General features: G+C 38.1%; 1 protein-coding gene across 1 annotated transcript in view; it reads right to left on the bottom strand.

Annotated features, from left to right (window-relative positions):
- TCF4 (transcription factor 4) overlaps positions 1–470 on the bottom strand; it is a 381,116-nt gene extending 380,646 nt beyond the window's left edge. Inside the window, exon 1 of the mRNA XM_058438310.1 lies at positions 454–470. The gene's annotated coding sequence lies outside the window, so the exon portion shown is untranslated. The remainder of the gene's footprint in view (positions 1–453) is intronic.
- Positions 471–18,743: the final 18,273 nt, after the last annotated feature.

Genomic DNA, 18,743 nt, shown 5'->3' with positions numbered 1-18,743 from the left:
CTAGGCAAACCTCTGAACTTCTCAGAGGTACGGTTTATCCATAACAATGAAGATCATTTTATTTGCTTCATAGAGTTGTTATAAAGAGCTCATGTATTCATACCAGTTTTATAAATTATGAATTGTTACTTAAGAATTAAGTTAGACATTATTATTATTATTTATTGAGCTCATTCTATTTTGAAGAATGCCATTCTATTTTGAAGAATGAAATATAGAATTATCAAACCTAGAATGTATTTCTGTGCATACTTCTAAGAGAGATTATTAAAATAGTAACAGGTGGAACAGGCAGACACAAACTCCTCACTATTGTCCATAAACTAATAGTAAACATGACTCCACTTCATAACCACAGGCTGCATCTCTGCTGCTGGTTAACCCATTTAGAAGAGAGCTGCTATCAACCCCAAGGGGCAACATGTACACAGAGTATATAGAATAGATACTTACTGTCCCTGTGAGCAGAGAAAAACACCATAGAGAGCATGTCTCATTGTCAGGAGGCCAGGAGATCATGGCACAGCATGGGAACAATTCCTCCTGAGGAGAAAACAATTTCTCTGAGCTCTGGGTTGAATAGCTGTATGATCCTCCTATGGGGCTCATTGTTCAGAACCTTGAACTGCTGTGACAGATGCTCACGTCATCAATGTCGTGTCTTTGGAACTCCCTCCTTGACCCAAAGCATCCATAGGGTGGATTCCTTGCGCCATTCTTCCCATAACTGTCACTAGCACATAGAACAGTCCTTACTCAGAACAAGCATTGGACACATTTTTATTGAATGACTGGGTAATTATTATTTTGCTATATCTTAACAACAATGATTTTTAAAAAGCACTAGATATAGATTCTGCACATAAATATTGAGGGAAAGTTTTAACTCTGCCACTTCATCAGTTTTTTGGTTCTTTTTTAAAAAGCAGATTCTTCCCTTTTTCTGCCATGCTCCCACCCCCACCCCAGAATCCTTGGAGAAATTACTCCATTGTGTGTCAAGGTCCCACACTAGGAAATTTTTGGTCGGGGTTGGGGCAAGTTTCCTTCCTTTCCTTGTCTTCCTCTTTTTTCTTCCTCTGGTGGGAGTGAGATGGGCCTTGCTGTGCCTTCTGTTGGAAAGTTAAGAAGGGTTAAGAAAGGAGGGAGTGCAAGAGGCCTGCTTGGAACTGGCTCTGGTTCAGCTTTTAGCAGAGAGGACAAAGAGGATCTTTGCTTTTAGCGCATTGCCCACCCAGTTGCAAAGAGTGAAATGTTGCAGGGATTCTGGATGGTGAGCAAATGGCAGAGTGTGTGGCAAGAAGACCGGATCTCACTAGGAAAGAGGACAAGGAAAACCTCCACATCTCAAGTAATGGATAGATGAAAAACCAGCTTCTGTAAAGGATCAGCAGTATCCTCAGTTGCAAGAGCCCCATGTCATCACCTGGGAGAGTAGAGTGAAGTTATAAGAAGGTTGGTGGTCATTGTAATGGCTACTAGTTAGGGACAGCCTCCTACTTGCTAGGACTTTTCCAGTAGAGCCAGGGGAATGGGAAGAAGTGGGAGTGGTTGGCAAAATCACTGAAGGCAGGCCATTGAGGGAGGTAAGCTGACATAAGCATTGAGGACCGATCTTGAAATTAAACAATTGAAATTCCAGCCCTTTTCCCTTTTTAGATTATTAGAAGATTTCAGATGTACAAGCACAGACCCAGGGAGGACAGCTGGAACACCTCACTGGGGTCCTGTTGAGGAGAACTGAGATTGCAGAATGGGCACCCTAAGTCACACAGGAGCATTCATCTCATGAAAAGGGGGAGTCAAGCCTGGTAACCCTGGCACCATAACATGGTCTGGAGGTTGGGCCAGGTAGCAGTGGGTGCTGGCATTAGCATAGCATGTGGCCTAGACTGAAAACCCATCATACCCAATTGTCCTGTACGGTGGCACATTTTAGGGAAATAACAGCCTATGTATGTGAGCTGAAAGAGCTGCAATCTTGGATCCTAAGTTTGGGGCACCACTGTGGCCTGTAATGAAACTTGGTCTAGCAAGAGCATTGTACAGATGAAAAATTCCATCCAATGGTGTGAGCTGAGTTTCGAATGATGACATTGTGTGGTGGAGCAGAAATAATGGTCAGTGGGCTGATTAGACTCTGAGGTTCTCTCTTCTAGAGTTGGAAGGTGGACTGCTCTTCAAACTGAGTAAACTCCTGAGATAATATGTTTTGGGGGAAGGAGGTGGTCTCAAGAGGCAGACATTGAACATCTATCTACATTGGACAAGTAGAGGTAGGAATGATTAACTGGAAACATAAAAAAGATGGACTTGGATTAGTACTCCAAGTTGATGAAGGAAATCATACCGGTGGCATATGCATTTTTCATACACTTACATAAAGATGCAGTTACAATCACATATAGTTTCACACATACTCCAAAACCTGATGAGGCAGATATTAGTACTCAGCATTTTCCACATGAGCAAATAGGGGCAACAGAAGCAAGTAACCTAAGAAGCGGTGGAGCCACAGCTGAAACAGGTTTTGCATTCCAAAATATGTTTCACTTTTGCTGTGCTGCTTTCAAGAGCAGTGGTTCCCAAAAAGTGGTTCTCAGACCAATTGTGTCAGTATCAGCTGTGAACTTACTAGAAATGCAAATCCTTGGGTCCCGCCCATACCCCCTGATCAGAAACTCCGGGGTGGGCCCAGCAATCTATTTAACAAGTCCTCGTGGTGCTTCTGATGAATGCTCAAGTTTGAAAATCACTGCTCTGAAAAGTGAGATTATGCTTCTGCAGTTAGGGTGCTTCCCCATTCCAATCCCTAATACAGTATGAGATTCAATAATGGTAATTACCTCAAGCACTTACTATTTGAATAAGTAGTTGCTTGAGCGACACATTTCTAACCAAGGAGATGAGAGAAGATGAGAGTAAAATAACACACACTTTCTTCCTTTGTCTACACATTTGGTCTAAAGTTACGGGGAACATCTTTATCCCATTACTTTTGAGAGTGTGAAAATGTGATGATTGCTCTTTTACCCCATTCTGTTCTTCCACTGTGGGAATATTAACAGAAGTGTTTCTTCTCTTCTCTGTTCTGAGCCTAATTCACAGCCTAGAACCATAACTCAAAGACATAATTTGAAGCTATCTACTTTCTTTCAAAGTGCCATTGTCATTTTATCCTGGACACAGGCTAGATTTTTGTGAAAGTAATAATATAGATTTATAACTCAGCAATGTTTTCATCTGTGGAATTATTTTGTCCACCCAAAGTTTGGGGCAGATAAAGGTAGAAATTTCATTTCAAATAACAGGTAATTATAACTTAAGCAGGGTAAATATTTTTCCAGGCAAAACAAAACAAAACAAAAACTAAATTAAAATAAACCAATAATCAGACTTGATCCTGATGAAAATCGTATTTATTCAGTAATACTTGTTCTCCTGGTGACAACTGCATGACAATTGAAATGATGGAGAATATTTCTCTATTGTAATGATTATATTAAATTAATTCATAATATTCACTCAATAACATTGTTTGCATATACTCCCATGGCTAGGAAAGTGCTACCTAATTCATTTTTCACACATCAAAATCTGGTAACTTGATATCATTATATTATCCTCCCTAGAAATACTGATGGGGTCTGGTCTGCATATCTCAGAGGGAAGGGGGAATGAGAACAGTGGGTGATACCAGGCACCATATGTTCAGCAATACCTACAGCACAGTAAGCACAATGGATAGAGGTGAGCATGTTCATGCCTCATCTCTTCATTGTTGGGGGATGTGATAAAATTTACGTTCACATTTTATTTATTTTCCAAGTATTGTATTTTCTCTTACGCTTTTCTAAAAAAATAAATTCATGGCACATCAGAATATACTCCCATCTTCTCAAGGAACCTGTAAACCAGTGGAAGTATTTTTGATTATCTGACAGTGTCTAACAAAGCATCTGATAAAAATGTGTTCTTAAAAGTCAGTAGGTCAAACGATCAACTGAATTTAATGCTGAATTTTAAGATAAATTTTCCAACAAATTATGGTGTGTATAAGGTGGAGTGGAGATTTCTCCCATGTTACAAGGCCAGTGGATTCAAAAAATGATAATTTCTACTGTTAACCCTGCTCCAGGCTGCCTTTCTTCAGCAAATTTAGTCTCCTAAGGGACCTGCCAAACAATCAACAGGACAAAACTCAGGAGATGCTATTTCCTAAGGACTAAACAAAGATTTTGGAATTACATGCCTTGAGTCCTAACCCTAGGTCTGTCAAAGAGCTTCATATGCCACTGTTCACACGTTCCATTTTCTAGTTTTTAAAAATCAGAATAACTATGTCATCTCCCATTCTCAGCACTCAATTAACAATGAAAAGGTTGTTGCGGATCCAAATGCTATCATTCGGTCAATAATGATAATCATAAGGATTTAAAATGTGCTAATTCAATTTAAGGAATGAATTCAAGGAAAGAAAATGCCAAGATTTTTTCAATGTGAGTTAACAGCAGTGCAGACTGTAGAATGCCACACTCAAAGGTGTGGGCTGTGTTTATGCTTCAGTTACATTTTCACTAGACAAATACAATTTCCCTGCCCAGCTTTTCATTCAAGTGGTGACTCCTAACACCTGTGAACAAATGTGCTTTGCCCTGCTAATGCTGATAAAGACTACAAATCTGTCTCCTTCACCGTTGATCTACAAATGGAAGCTGTGTGCCACACGCTTCGTCTCACTGTAACCTTAATGGAAAAGCAGCAGGGCTGTTAGCAGAATTTCCTAGACCACAAAAAGATAATATTAATTCAAGCACTTTAGGAAAAATTCTCAAAATTTATTTTCTTCTCCTTGATAACATTATAGAAGATTTTGATATACTGATATTTTGAGGGGTTAAGGACTATGGCTTACTAGCAATGCAATTTATTAAACAGTCACGTTAAATGGTCAACCATCTTAAACTCCCACTCCCAATAGCTTTAAAGATTTACAATGCAGGGAGAAAATTAGACTGATCTAGCATCTTGCCACAATATTTTTTTTTGCAATATGGGGCTTTAGTTATCACAGGTCAAAATGCCATCTTGGAAATAAATGGACCTTGAGTTTAGAGGAAGGCATTGAGTTAAATACACATCTCCATTCCAATTAGTCTGTATGAGCCATTTAAAGAATAAAAGAGATGAGCACATTTATTTTTGGTTCCACAAAATTCTGCTTTGTGACTTGTCTCAAGATTTGCATATTTTTATAGAGCATGTTAGGCAAAGAAAGCACTGTGCTATGGGCCGTGGGAATAATGGTGACTAAGACAGAGTCCTGCCTTCAAAGAAGGTATTATCCTTTTGAATATAAGCTCCCAAGGGCAGGAGTCTATTTGATTCATTGAGAGCCTATAATACACCCTCAATAAATAGTTGTGAAACCAATGAATAAATGGTGGGGTGGAGTGGGCGGTAAGAGGTGTGGACATTAACGTATACAAATGCCAGCAGCTAAATTGGAAAAAGGTGGGTACTTTGGACTAAATGCTTGTATCACCTCAAAATTCAAGTGTTGAAGGCTAATCCCCAATGTGATGGCATTTGGAGGTGAGGAGGTAATGAGGTCAGGAAGGTAGAGCACTCAGGAATGGAATTAATGCCCTTATATAAAGAGGAAGAGACACAGGCTGGTCTCTGTTCTCTGCTATATGAAGATACAGTGAGAAGACAGCCACCTGCAAACTAGGAAGTGGGCTGGGCTCTTACCAGACATCAGATCTGTCCATACCTTACTCTTGGACTTCCCAGCCTACAGAACTGTGAGAAAAAGATGTTTGTCGTTTAAGCCAACCATTCTGTAGACACTTGTTACAGCAGCCTAAGGTAAGATGGTCGGAGAAGGCTGTGCTAAGTATGAATTAAATATGCCAGTGATCAGCCGTATATTCTCAATGAAGCCACTGCTGCTGGGAAAACTCATACGGGGGGCAGGTTTTTCATGAAAATCCTTGAGGGCAATAGTCTAGGAGTGTTCTTCACCACACACATGTTCAGAATTTGCTTTCTGAATGGCATTTGCTGGGTACCTGATGAATTCAGAGAAATGTAATGAAGAGAGATGCTGTTCCCACCAGGAGTTTTCAGGCTCTGAGCAAAGGTGAGGCAGCCTCAGAACTACTGAAATGGGTGTGCTTATGGCTTGTGTGTACAGAGGAACATGATAGTTGTGAGCACCAGAGTTGCAGTAAAACTGCTGAGTCTGAATTTTAAAACACAAACAAAAAAGGCAGGAGTATCATGACATGAACATGTCATAACCCTGAAGACACAGATGATATGTGAACTTGGCTCGTTATTCCGTTCCAGCCACTTTAGACTCTGCATTTTCCCCAGCATAACAAGCATCCTTCCTCAGGGCCTTTGCACTTGCTGTTCACTCTGCTTGGTGCACTTTTTCCCTAAATATCTGCAGGGCTGCTTTTCCTACCTCTGTTGGGCCTTTCTTCTAATGTTACCTTCCCAGAGAGGCTTCCCTAGTTACTTTGATATCACAACTTCCACACTCACCCCTTGTTTGCTTTCTTTTTCTCAATAGCACTTTTCACTATCTGTAGTACCACATGTTTTACTTATTTTCTTATTTATTTTTTTTAGTCTTCTCTGCCAAAAATATAATCTCCATGAAGGCAGGGTTTTTGTCTGTTTTTTTTACCTAGTAGCACCTAGACCTGTGCCTAGCCTGTAACAGGCACTGGCCAAATATTTTGGAATGAGTGAATGAATAGAACTTGCATCCAGAAAAGCACATTTTATAGGTCTATGTGCCAAACCCTGACAAATGTGTTTATAAAAACCCACCATGAACATGCAGATGAATGCATTTATGTAAGTGCAGAGGTCAGGAGGAATATCCATTTCCCTGGCCTAATGTTTTCATGCAGAGGGACTTCTGCCAGGGTAACCCACCTTTTCCCTATGCCTTACTCCTGCAGATTAATTTGGTTTGAGTTTGGTTGGCATTTCTGAGCATTTTCAGTGCCTTGTTGGACTCCTTTGTCTTTGGAGGATGCCACAGGACATGGCTCTGATCCTCTTGTTCCTGCACTCAGTTTGGAGTAGACCTTTGCTGTCCAGCTCTGTTGGTGACTTGGTGAGTGTTTCATTGATGAGTGAAGTATTAGGGAGATTTCTGGGCCTCTAATCAAAAGCCACATTCTCTCACCATTTGTCTGACTCCTGGATCTGTTTTTCCACTGATTCCAAATTCAGAAGATGATAAAAGGGGATGTTATATATTGACTACTTGACAGCTCCAACAGGAAGATATCCATCAAGATGGAAAGATTACACCCAGAGAAGTGGTTCACATGGCAGCCCAAGACATTGCAGAGGGAAGAGTCTGGGAGAGCACAATTTAACCGCAAAACTTGGCTCTGCCTTTTGTGACATTTGTTTTGCTTTGCAATTTCAACAGCAATTTACATGAGCTGGATTTAATATAATTGATGAAAATGGAACAACACCTACCATGTACTGAAACGCAGCAATTTTGCCAGTACAGTAGGTACTGATGCCCCTTACTGTCTTATGGTGAAGAGTTAGACAATGGGCCCAAGAAAAGCTTCCAAGATTCATTGACACTCACCAATTTCAAACAATGTGGCACAACTCTAGCTGACTGAGAAATAAGAGCAGAAGAGAGAGCATTATAGTGCACAGGAGTTTGGCATGAGGCAAGGCTTTGGGGAGACTGAGATTTTAATCCACAGAGTCAAAAGCTGCAGCTGCTGCTCCAAATCTTGCTTTGGTAATAGTTGCACAGATAAGCAGCTGATTGGGCCCAGACTCCTCTGGGCTGGCTCCATCTTACATGACTGCCACAAACAGCCGCAGGAGTGTGACAAATCACAACACTAGCATTGTACCTCAAAATATGCTTGTACCCTAAGGCACAAGAACTGGTTTGACTTACAAAACTGATCTTAGAGTTGGGATCAAAGTTTTTCTACCACTCTACTATGAGTTCATGATTGGCTACACTCCTTTTTCTTCCTAATCACCATCTGCTACCCTGCCGAGGCCAATTTTTCTTCAACTATCACCACAAGATTCTATCCATGGCACCCTACCTAGAGCCTTCCACTCTTTTACAAAACCAAAGCTATATAGCACCATGATTATAACACAAGTTAATGATTTTCTGAAGTTGTCATAACAAAAAGCATAACATTGCTTTCCCCAGTAGGATTTAAATCAGTGCTTTCTGACAGAAAGATAATACAAGACACGTGTATAATTTAAAATGTTCTAGGAATTACATTGAAAAAGTAAAAATAAGCAAGTAAAATTAATTTGATAATATATTTTATTGAACATAGTATATGCGAAATATTATAATTTCAACATAGAATCAATGTAAAAATATTTTTATATATTTATTTATTTTTTGAGACAGAGTGTTGCTCTGTTACCCAGGCTGGAGTGCAGTGGCACAATCTTGGCTCACTGCAACCTCTGCGTCTCGAATTCAAGCGATTCTCTTGCCTCAGCCTCCCAAGTAGCTGGGAATACAGGCACTCATCACCATGCCCAGCTCATTTTTTTGTATTTTTAGTAGAGATGGGATTTCAGCATGTTGGCCAGGCTGGTCTCGAACTCCTGACCTCAAGTAATCCACCCGCCTTGGCCTCCCAAAGTGCTGGGATTACAGGTGCAAGCCACTGCACCTGGCCAATGTAAAAATTATTAATGAGCTATTTACATCTTCAGAAACTGGGCTGTATCTTATAAAACCACTTCTCAATTTGGATGAGCCACATTTCTATTGCTCAGTAGCACAGATGGCTAGAGGCTACTGCATTGGACAGGACAGATTGAGGCGTTACTTCACATTTCTAGGGGGATTGGGAATTGGGAATGATGGGCACTCTTGAATTAGAGTGAGAGTTGCTTAGGGATATGAGCGGGGAGGGTGAGAAAGCAGGAATGGAAATGCTTGAGGACCAACGTAATGAAGTGAGGTCTATCTTTTATTTTATTTGCTTTTAAGGAATTCCATATCATGTTTGTTGCCAAAGCTTATCTGACGTTGAGCAAAGTAATATGTTGAGCCTCAGTTTTATCATAGATTACATGGGAACAATAATAATGTAAAACAATAATATGATAAAAATAATCATGATATATAGCTCACTGTATTGTTGTAATGAAAAAAAACATAGGAAAGTGAAACACTCCACACAATAATTTATTTTGTGACAATTTGACTGTTTTATTTTTTTTTTAATTGTATACATTTAGGAGGGACAGGTGCAGTTTCAGTACAAGAATATATAGTTAGCCAGGCCCGGTAATCCCAGCACTATGGGAGGCTGAGGCCGGCGGATCACCTGAGGTGAGGAGTTCAAGACCAGACTGGCCAACATGGTGAAACCCCATCTCTATTGAAAATACAAAAATTATTTGGGCGTAGTGGTGGGTGCCTGTAATCCCAGCTACTCGGGAGGCCAAGGCACAAGAATCACTTGAATTCAGGAGGCAGAGGTTGCAGTGAGCCAAGATCATGCCGCTGCACTCCAGCCTGGGCAACACAGCAAGACTCTGTCTCAAAATATATATATATATATATATATATATATTGTTTAGCACTGAAGTCTAGGTTTCAATGTCACCATCACCCCAATAGTGTACTTTGTACCAATTAAGTAATACCTCATTGCTCATGCCCCTCCTACCTTATTTCATATTCTTAAAAAGTAGCTCTGTTGAGGTGTATAAGTGTCAAATATATTTGACATTCAATAAACTGCACAGATTTAAGTGTACAACTTAATGCGCTTTGATATATACATATGCCCATGAATAAGAAAATGAACATATCACCCCAAAAGCTTCCTCATGCCCCTATGTTATCCCTCCTTCCCAATCCTGCCTTCCACTTTCCTTGCCTCCCATCTCAATCCCGAGGCAACCAATAGTCTGCTTTCTGCCACCATGAATAGTTGGGGTTTTTTTTGGAATTTTATACATATGGAATCATACAGTGTATATTTTTTGTTTTATTCTTTTGGTCTGGCTTTTTAAACTCAGAATAATTATTTTATGATTCATCCATGTTTTTTCAGGTGTCCATAGTCCATTCCTTTTTATTGCTAAGTAGTATTTTCTGTAATTAGTCTGTTCTCACACTGCTGTAAAGAACTAAATGAGACTGGGTAATTTATAAAGAAAAGAGGTTTAATTGACTCACAGTTCCACATGGCTGGGAGTCCTCAAGAAACTTACAGTTATGGCAGAAAGCAAAGGGGAAGCCAGTACCTTCTTCACATGGTCAGCAGGAGAGCGAGAGCAAAGGGGGAAGTGTTACACACTTCTAAACAACTAGATCTCATGAGAACTATCACACGAACAGCAAGGCAAGAAATCTGCCCCATGATCCAAACGCCTCCCACCAGGTCTCTCCTACAACACTGGGAATTAAAATTCGACATGAGATTTGGGTCGGGATACAGCGTCAAACCATAGCATATTTCATTGCATGTATGCCATAATTTGTTTATCCATTCACCTGTTAATGGTCATTTGGGTTGTTTCCAGTTTTAGGCTATTATTTATTTACTTATTCAGGCTGTCACTCAGGCTGGACAGCAGTGTCATGATCATAGCTCACCGCAGCCTGGGCTCAAGTAATCCTCTGGTCTCAGCCTCCCAAGCACATACCACTGCATCCAGCTAAATTTTAATTTTTTTGTAGAGACGAGGGTCTCACTGTGTTGCTCAGACTGGTCTTGAACTCCTATTCTCAACCGAGCATCCTGCCTTGGCCTTCCAATGTGCAGGGATTACAAGCATAAGCCACCTGACCCAGTGTGGGACTGTTATGAATAAAGCTGCTGTGAACATTTGTACACAAGTCTTTGTATGAACATATGCCTTCTTTTCACTTAGTTACATATCTAGGAGTAGAATGAGTCATTTATATGGTTAGGTGTGTGTCTTAGGAAATTGTCTCACTGTTTTCCAAAGTGGTTGTACCATTTTTAATTCCCACTGGCAGTATAAGTAATGTATAAGAGTTCTAATTCCTCCACATCCCTGAAGGCGTAAGACATGGATGATCATTTTAACAATTGTAATAGGTGTGTAGTAGTGTTTCACTGTGGTTTTAATTTGCATTTCCTCATTGACTAATATTGTTGGATCTTTTCATATGATTATTTGGCATCAGTATATTTTCTTTGGTGAAAGGTCTGTTCAAATCATTTTCTCCTTCAAAATTGGGTTCTTAAAATTTTTTTGAGTTTTAAAAGTACTGTATATATTCTGGACATAGTTCTTTTATAATACATGTAATCTGGAAGTATTTTCTAGCAGTCTGTGACTTATCTTTTTATTCTCTTAACCATGTTCTTTGAACAGCAGATTTTAATTTTGATGAAGTCCATTGTACTAATTTATTCTTTTTTGCATCATGCTTTTGGTATTGTATCCAATAAATCTTTGCCTAATCAAAGGTCACAGAGATTTTCTCCTAGATATTTTGTCGATTTAGCTTTTCCACTTAAATCTGTGACCCATTCTGAGTTAATTTTTATATATGTTCCAAAATATGAATCAAAGTTATTATTTTTATTATTATGATTTTGCTTAAGGATATCCAGCATTGGTGGAAAAAAGTGAGTTTTCTTTATGTGTGTATCTATTTTTGGACCCCCAACTCTGTTCTTTTGATCTGTTTGTCTGCATTGTGGTCAATACCTCAGTGACTTGATAATAAATTAGAAATATTTTGTCAATTTCTACATAGCCTTCTAAGATTTTCATTGGGACCATGTTGAATCTATAGATTAATTTGGGGAGAATTGACATGTTAACAGTATGGGTGTTTGATGAATGAACAGGCCATATCTCTTCATTTAATTAGATCTTTAATTTTTCTCAGCAATGATTTCTAGTTTTCAGTGTACAACACTTGCACATTTTTGTTAGATGTATCTATACATATACACTTTATTAAATTTAAATTTCTAATTGTTCTTAGTATATAGAAATGTAACCAATTTTTGCATAAGTTATCTTGTATCCTGAAACCTGGCTAAACTCAAACATGCCTTTTTTTTTTTTTAAGATTCCACCATATTTGCTAGGTGATCATGTCTTTAGAACAAAACAGTTCTACTCCTTCATTTACAATCTTGATGCCTTTTATTCCTTTCCTTGCCTTATTACATTGGCTATAACCTTAAATGCAATGTTGAATAAAAATAGCAAGACCATCTTTACCTCCTTCCTGATTTTAGAGGGAAAGCACTCAGTCTTTCACTATTAAGCGTGATGTTAGTTGTAGACTTTTCCATCAATACCCTTTATCAGATTGTGGAAGTCTTCTTCTATTTTTAGTTTGCTGGGGGTTTTAGTTAAGAATAGATGTTGGAATTGTCAACATCAAATGAATTTTCTTTAAAATTTTGGTTTTAATATGGTGAATTATATTGACTGATTTTCAATTGTTAAAACCAGCCTTGAATTCCTGGAATTAACTCCACTGGATCATGATATATTGTCCATTTTATGTAATGTTGAATTTGGTATGCTAAAATTTTGTTTAGAACTTTTATATCTGTGTTCATGAAGCATATTCGTCTTTAGTTTTGTTTTTTTATTGTGTTAAGAAAACTTCACATAAAACCTACCCTCTTAAAGAAGTTTTTCAGTGCACATTGAGTATTGTGAACTATAAACCCAATGCTGTACAACAGATCTCTAGAACTTGTTCATCTTGCATAACTGAAACTTTGCACCCATTGAGCATCAGTTCCCCATTTCTTTTCTTCCCAGCTGCTGGCAACCATCTTTCTACTCTCTGCTTCTATGAATATAACCATTTTAGATACTTTAATAAGTTATGAAGTATTTGTCCTTCTGTGACTGGCTTATTTCACTAGCATAATGTCCTCCAGTTTCACCCACGTGGTCACACATGACAGGATTTTTTTTAAGGTTGAATAATATTCCATGGTGTATATGCCACATTCTCTTTATCTGTTCATCCATTGATAGAGATTAAGATTGTTTGGATGTGTTGGCTATGTGAATAATGCTGCAATAAACATAGGAGATTGAATATCAGTTTGAGAACCTGATTTCAGTTCTTTTGGATATATACCAGAAGTGGGATTACTGGATCATATGGTGGTTCTATTTTTAATTCTTTAAGGAGTCTGTATACTGTTTTCCATAGCAGCTGCACCATTTTACAATCCCACCAACAGTGCACAAGTGTTCCAATTTCTTCACATCCTCACGAACATTTATCTTTTCTTTTTTTAATAATTACCATCCTAACAGGTGTGAGGTGATATCTCATTTGCATTCTCTTGATGACTAGTCATGTTGAGCATCTTTCATATATCTGTTGTCCATTTATATGTCTCTTTTTGAGAAATGTCTATCCAGTCTTTTGCCCATTAAAAGTACTTTTTCTTGCTATTGTGTTGCAGGAGTTCCCTATATACTTTTTATATTAACCTTCTATCAGATATATGGTTTGCAGCCATTTTATACCATTTGGTAGGTTGCTTTTTCATTTTGTTGTTTTCTTAGCTGTGCAGAAACTTTTTAGTTTTATGTAGTTCTACTTGTCTATTTTTGCTTTTGCTGCTTGTGTTTTGCTGTCATATCTAATAAATCATTGCCAAGACCAATATTGTGAAGATTTTCCCCAATGTTTTCTTCTAGGCATTTTACAGTTTATGAATTTGTAAAATTTTAGGGGCTGAAAAATTACATTTAAATCTCAAATCAATTTTTAATTGATTTTCCTGTGTAAGGTAATGGTCCAATGTCATTCTTTTGCATGGGTATATGCAGTTTTCCCAACATCATTTGTTGAAGATATTGACCTTTCCCCACTGTGTTTTGTTGGCACCCTTGTTAAAGATCAGTTGACTGTATATGCATACCTTTATTTCCAGGTTCTCTGTTCTATTGGTTTATAGATCTTTTTTATACCAGTACCATACTGTTTTAATTACTGTTGCTTTATAATATATGTTGAAATCTGAAAGTGTGATGCCTCCAACTTTGTTCTTCTTTCTCAAGATTTCTTTGGCTATTTGAGATCTTTTGTGGTAACATAAGAATTCTAGGATTTTTTTTCCATTCCTGTAAAGAAAATGCCATTGGAATTTTTATAGGGGTTCCTTTGAATCTTTAGGTCACTTTGAGTACTATGAACATTTAAACAATATTGTCTTCCAATCCATGAACATGGGATAGCTTTTCATTTATTTGTGTCATCTTCAATTTCTCTCATCAACGTTGTGTAGTTTTCAGTATACAAGTCTGTCACTTCCTTGGTTATGTTTATTTCTATTTTATTCTTTTTGATACTATTATAAATTGGATTGTTTTCTTACTTTTCTTTTTTGGTAGTTTGTTACTGTATAGAAACACAACCAGCTTTTTAATGCTGCTTTCGTATCCTGAAACTTTAGTGAATTCATTGATTAATTCTAACTCTGTGTGTGTGTGTGTGTGTGTGTGTGTGTAGTCTTTAGAGTTTTCTACGTGTAAGATCATATCATCTGCAACCAGAAAAAATTTTACTTCATCCTTTCCAGCTTGGATGCCTTTTATTTCCTGCTCTTTTATAATTGCTTTGTCTAGAACATCCAGTACTGTGTTGAATAGAACTGGTAAGAGTGGGCATCCTTTCTTAGTCCTAATCTTAGAGGAAAAGCTTTCAGTTATTCACCATTGAGTACAATGTTAGCTATGGGCTTGTCATATATGGCCTTTATTTTTTTATTTTTTTTTATTTTTTTGAGACGGAGTCTTGCTCTGTGCCCCAGGCTGGAGTGCAGTGGCGCGATCTCGGCTCACTGCAAGCTCCGCCTCCCGGGTTCACGCCATTCTCCTGCCTCAGCCTCCCGAGTAGCTGGGACTACAGGTGCCCGCCAACACACCCGGCTAATTTTTTGTATTTTTAGTAGAGACGGGGTTTCACCGTGTTAGCCAGGATGGTCTCGATCTCCTGACCTCGTGATCCGCCTGCCTCGGCCTCCCAAAGTGCTGGGATTACAGGCTTGAGCCACCACGCCCGGCCATATATGGCCTTTATTATGTTGTGGCAAATTCCTTCTATACTTAGCTTTTTGAGAGTATAATTATTTAGTTATAGTATTCATTATATTACAAAAGTTTCGAATTTCATCAAATACTTTTTCTGCATCTATTGAAATGATGATGTGATTTTAAAATTCATCATTCTTAGTGCGATCTATCACATTAATTGCATATGTTGAGCCATCCTTGCATGCCAGGGATAAATCTCATTTGGTCTTAGTGTGTGATCCCTACATTTCTAAGAATCTATCCATTTCTTAAAGATTATCCAATTTGTTGATATATACTTGTTCATAATTGTCTTTTATGATTCTTCTTATCTCTTTGTATCAGTTGTAATGTTTCCTCTTTAATTTCTGACTTTATTTGAGTTTTCTCTCTTTTTTGTTAGTCTATCTAAGGGTTTGTCAATTTTATCTTTTTAAAACATCAACTCAATTTCATTGGTATTTTTCTACAATTTTTCTTTTCTTTTTTTTTTTTTTTTTTTGTTTGTTTTTTTGAGACAGGGTCTCTCTCTATGACCCAGGATAGAGTGCAGTGGCAGGAGCACAGCTCATTGCAGCCTTGACCTCCTAGGCTGAAGTGATCTTCCCACCTCAGCCTCATAACTAACTGGGACCACAGGCACATGACACCATGCCTGGCTAATTAATTTTTTTTTTTTTTTTTTAGAGACAGAGTCTTGCCATGTTGCCCAGGCTGGTCTCAGACTCGTGGGCTCAGGCTATCCTCCTGCCTCAACTTCCCAAAGTGCTGGGTTTACAGGTGTGAGTTGCCTTGCCTGACCTCTATTCTTTATTGTGTTTATTTCTGGTCTAATCTTTAAGGTTTTCTTCCTTCTGCTAACTTTGGGCTTAGTTTGTTCTTTTTTTTCTTGTAATGTCTTTGTCTGGCTTTGGTATCAGAGCAGTGCTGGATTCATAGAATGAGATTAAGGTTATTCCTTCCTATATCATTTAAATGTTTAGTAGAATTCACTAGCAAATCTATCTGGACCTGTGGTCCTGTGGTTTTCGGTTTTGTTTTGGGTTGTTTTATGTTTGTTTGTTTGTTTGTTTTGGTGGTGAGATTAAGAAGATTTTAAAGTACAAATTCTCTTTCTTTAATATATACAGGGATGTTCAGATCATCTTATCTATTTCTCCTTAGGAAGTATTGGTCATTTGTAACTTTTGAGAAATCCTAACCCATTTCCTCTAACTTGCCAAAATTATTGGCATAAAATTGCTAATCATATTAGCATATTTTCCTTTTAATATTTATGGAATATGTAGTGCTGTCATTCTCTTATTCCTGATACTGGTAATTTGTGGCTTTTATTCTGTCTTTTTATGCTCTATTTTGGATAGTTTCTATTGCAGTATATTCAAGTTCATAAATCTTTTCTTTTACAATGTCTAATCTACCATTAATTTCAGACATTGTTGTTTTCAGCTCTAGAAGTTTGATTTGGTTCTTTGAAAATATATACATATCCCTTCTATGTCTTTGCCTAACTTTTAGAAGAAATGTGATATAGTTTTAAAAAGTGCTTTAATGTCCTTGTATTATAATTCTATCATCTATGTCACTTCTGAATCAGTTTCAATTACTTAATTTTTTTCATTCCTAATTACTTGTTATATTTTCTTCCTTTTTGACATACCTAATCATGTTTGTTTCCATTTCAGGCATCTTGAATTTTACTTAGCTGGGTGCTGGATGTTTTTGTATACCTATAGACCTTCTTAAGCTTTTTTCCTTCCCTGGGGTGTGGTTACATCATTTGGAAACAGTTTGATCCTGGAGGATTCATATGGTTAGGCTTTGTGTCCCCACCCAAATCTCACCTTGAATTATAATCCCCATAATCCCCATGTGCCAAGGGAGAGACCACGTACTGGTGCTGTTCTCCTGACAGTGAGTGAGTTCTCATGAGATCTAATCATTTTATAAATGTTTGGTAGTTCTTCCTGCATTCATTCTTCTTCCTGCCACCTTGTGAAGAAGGTGCTTTGCTTCCCCTTCACCTTCCACCATGATTGTAAGGTTCCTGAGGCCTCCCCAGCCATGCTGAACTGTGAGTCAATTAAACCTCTTTCCTTTATAAGTCAGCCAGTCTTGGGCAGTTTTTTATAGCAGTGTGAAATGCTCTAATACAAGGACCTAACTTTTAAAATGGGTTAAGTGGGACCAAATCTGTGCCTAATTGAGAGCTAATATTTCCGACTAACAATGCAAGACCCTTATGAATACTCTGCCCATCATCCTCTAAATTATGAGGTTTCTTTAGACTGACTGGTGGTTATAGACACTATTCCTGGTCTTGTGAGAGTACTGAGTGGTGTTCTTTCTAATCCTTTCAAATGGTTCATTCCTGGACCATAGGTTGTTTCATTACATGTGTTCCTCAGTACTTTGCTAAATACCTTTTGGTCTGATTCTCTGTTCTACGAACTCAGGTGGCTTTGGTCTTCCCGACTTTCAACTCTGTCTCAACTCAGAGAGCCTACTGAGTTCTGCTTAGGTTTTATCTTCCTGCATTGCAGATCTGAAACTCTCTTAAGCTATTAGGCTGGGAAATCATAGGACTCACCTTGCTTGTTTCTTATCTTTTAATGCTCAGCATTCTTTGTTGTCCATTGCCCAGCAAAGTGAAACTATGATCTCATATATTTTGTCCAGTTTTTTTTTTTTTTGGTTCTTGCAGGTGGCTGGGTAAATCCAGTCCATGCTCTTCCATCTTGATTGGGAACAGGGGTTCTCTTTCCTTTTCGCAACAAACATTTATGTACCAGACAATGTGATTTTCCTTAGAAAATTATAATACCACTTTTGTAGTGGTTGAAAGAAAAATATTATTGTTGATAGAATGGGCCAACAGTATGCACAATCAGCTATTGTGATCTGGTAGTAATACCAGAAATCCTTTTAAATATAAAGAAATCAGAGCTTAGTTATCTATAATGTTGATTCTAAAAGGTTACGACTCTTTATGGAACATAACCCAGGCTCTGTCTTACATTTCTTCATATAGTTACACTAGCTGTGGGACACAGGTCTCCAGGCCTTCATTTTTTCATCCAGAAAATGGGGATAATTATAGCAACTCCTTATAGGGTTCATAGTAAGGAATAAATGAAATAGTATCTGCAGTGCTATTAGATTCAGGCCTAATGCATAGTAAATGCTCAAAAAGATTAGAAAATATTTAACATATCTTTTTCATTTTAAGTAATAAAAAAGATACCTTCTTTAAACTTATGGGGTACTGCCTGGTATATGGGGTACTGCCTGATATATATATATGTGTATATATATATGTGTGTGTATATATATATACACACACATATGTATACTATTATTGAATGTCCAAAATGGTCTACATTCACTTTATCCTTAGCCCTCATCCTTCAAGATTACACACACACACACACACACACACACACACACACACACTCACACACACACCCTCTTCTTTTCTTTTATGTAGACTTAAGAGTAACTGTGGCCGGGAGCGGTGGACCATGCCTGTAATCCCAGCACTTTGGGAGGCCAAGGCGGGCAGATCACGAGGTCAGGGACCATCCTGGCCAACATGGTGAAACCCCATCTCTACTAAAATACAAAAAATTAGCTGGGCGTGG

The sequence above is a fragment of the Hylobates moloch genome, unplaced genomic scaffold (genome assembly GCF_009828535.3).
Source record: "Hylobates moloch isolate HMO894 unplaced genomic scaffold, HMol_V3 SCAFFOLD_5, whole genome shotgun sequence".
NCBI classification, from domain to species: domain Eukaryota; kingdom Metazoa; phylum Chordata; class Mammalia; order Primates; family Hylobatidae; genus Hylobates; species Hylobates moloch.
This window is presented reverse-complemented; position numbering and strand designations above follow the sequence as displayed.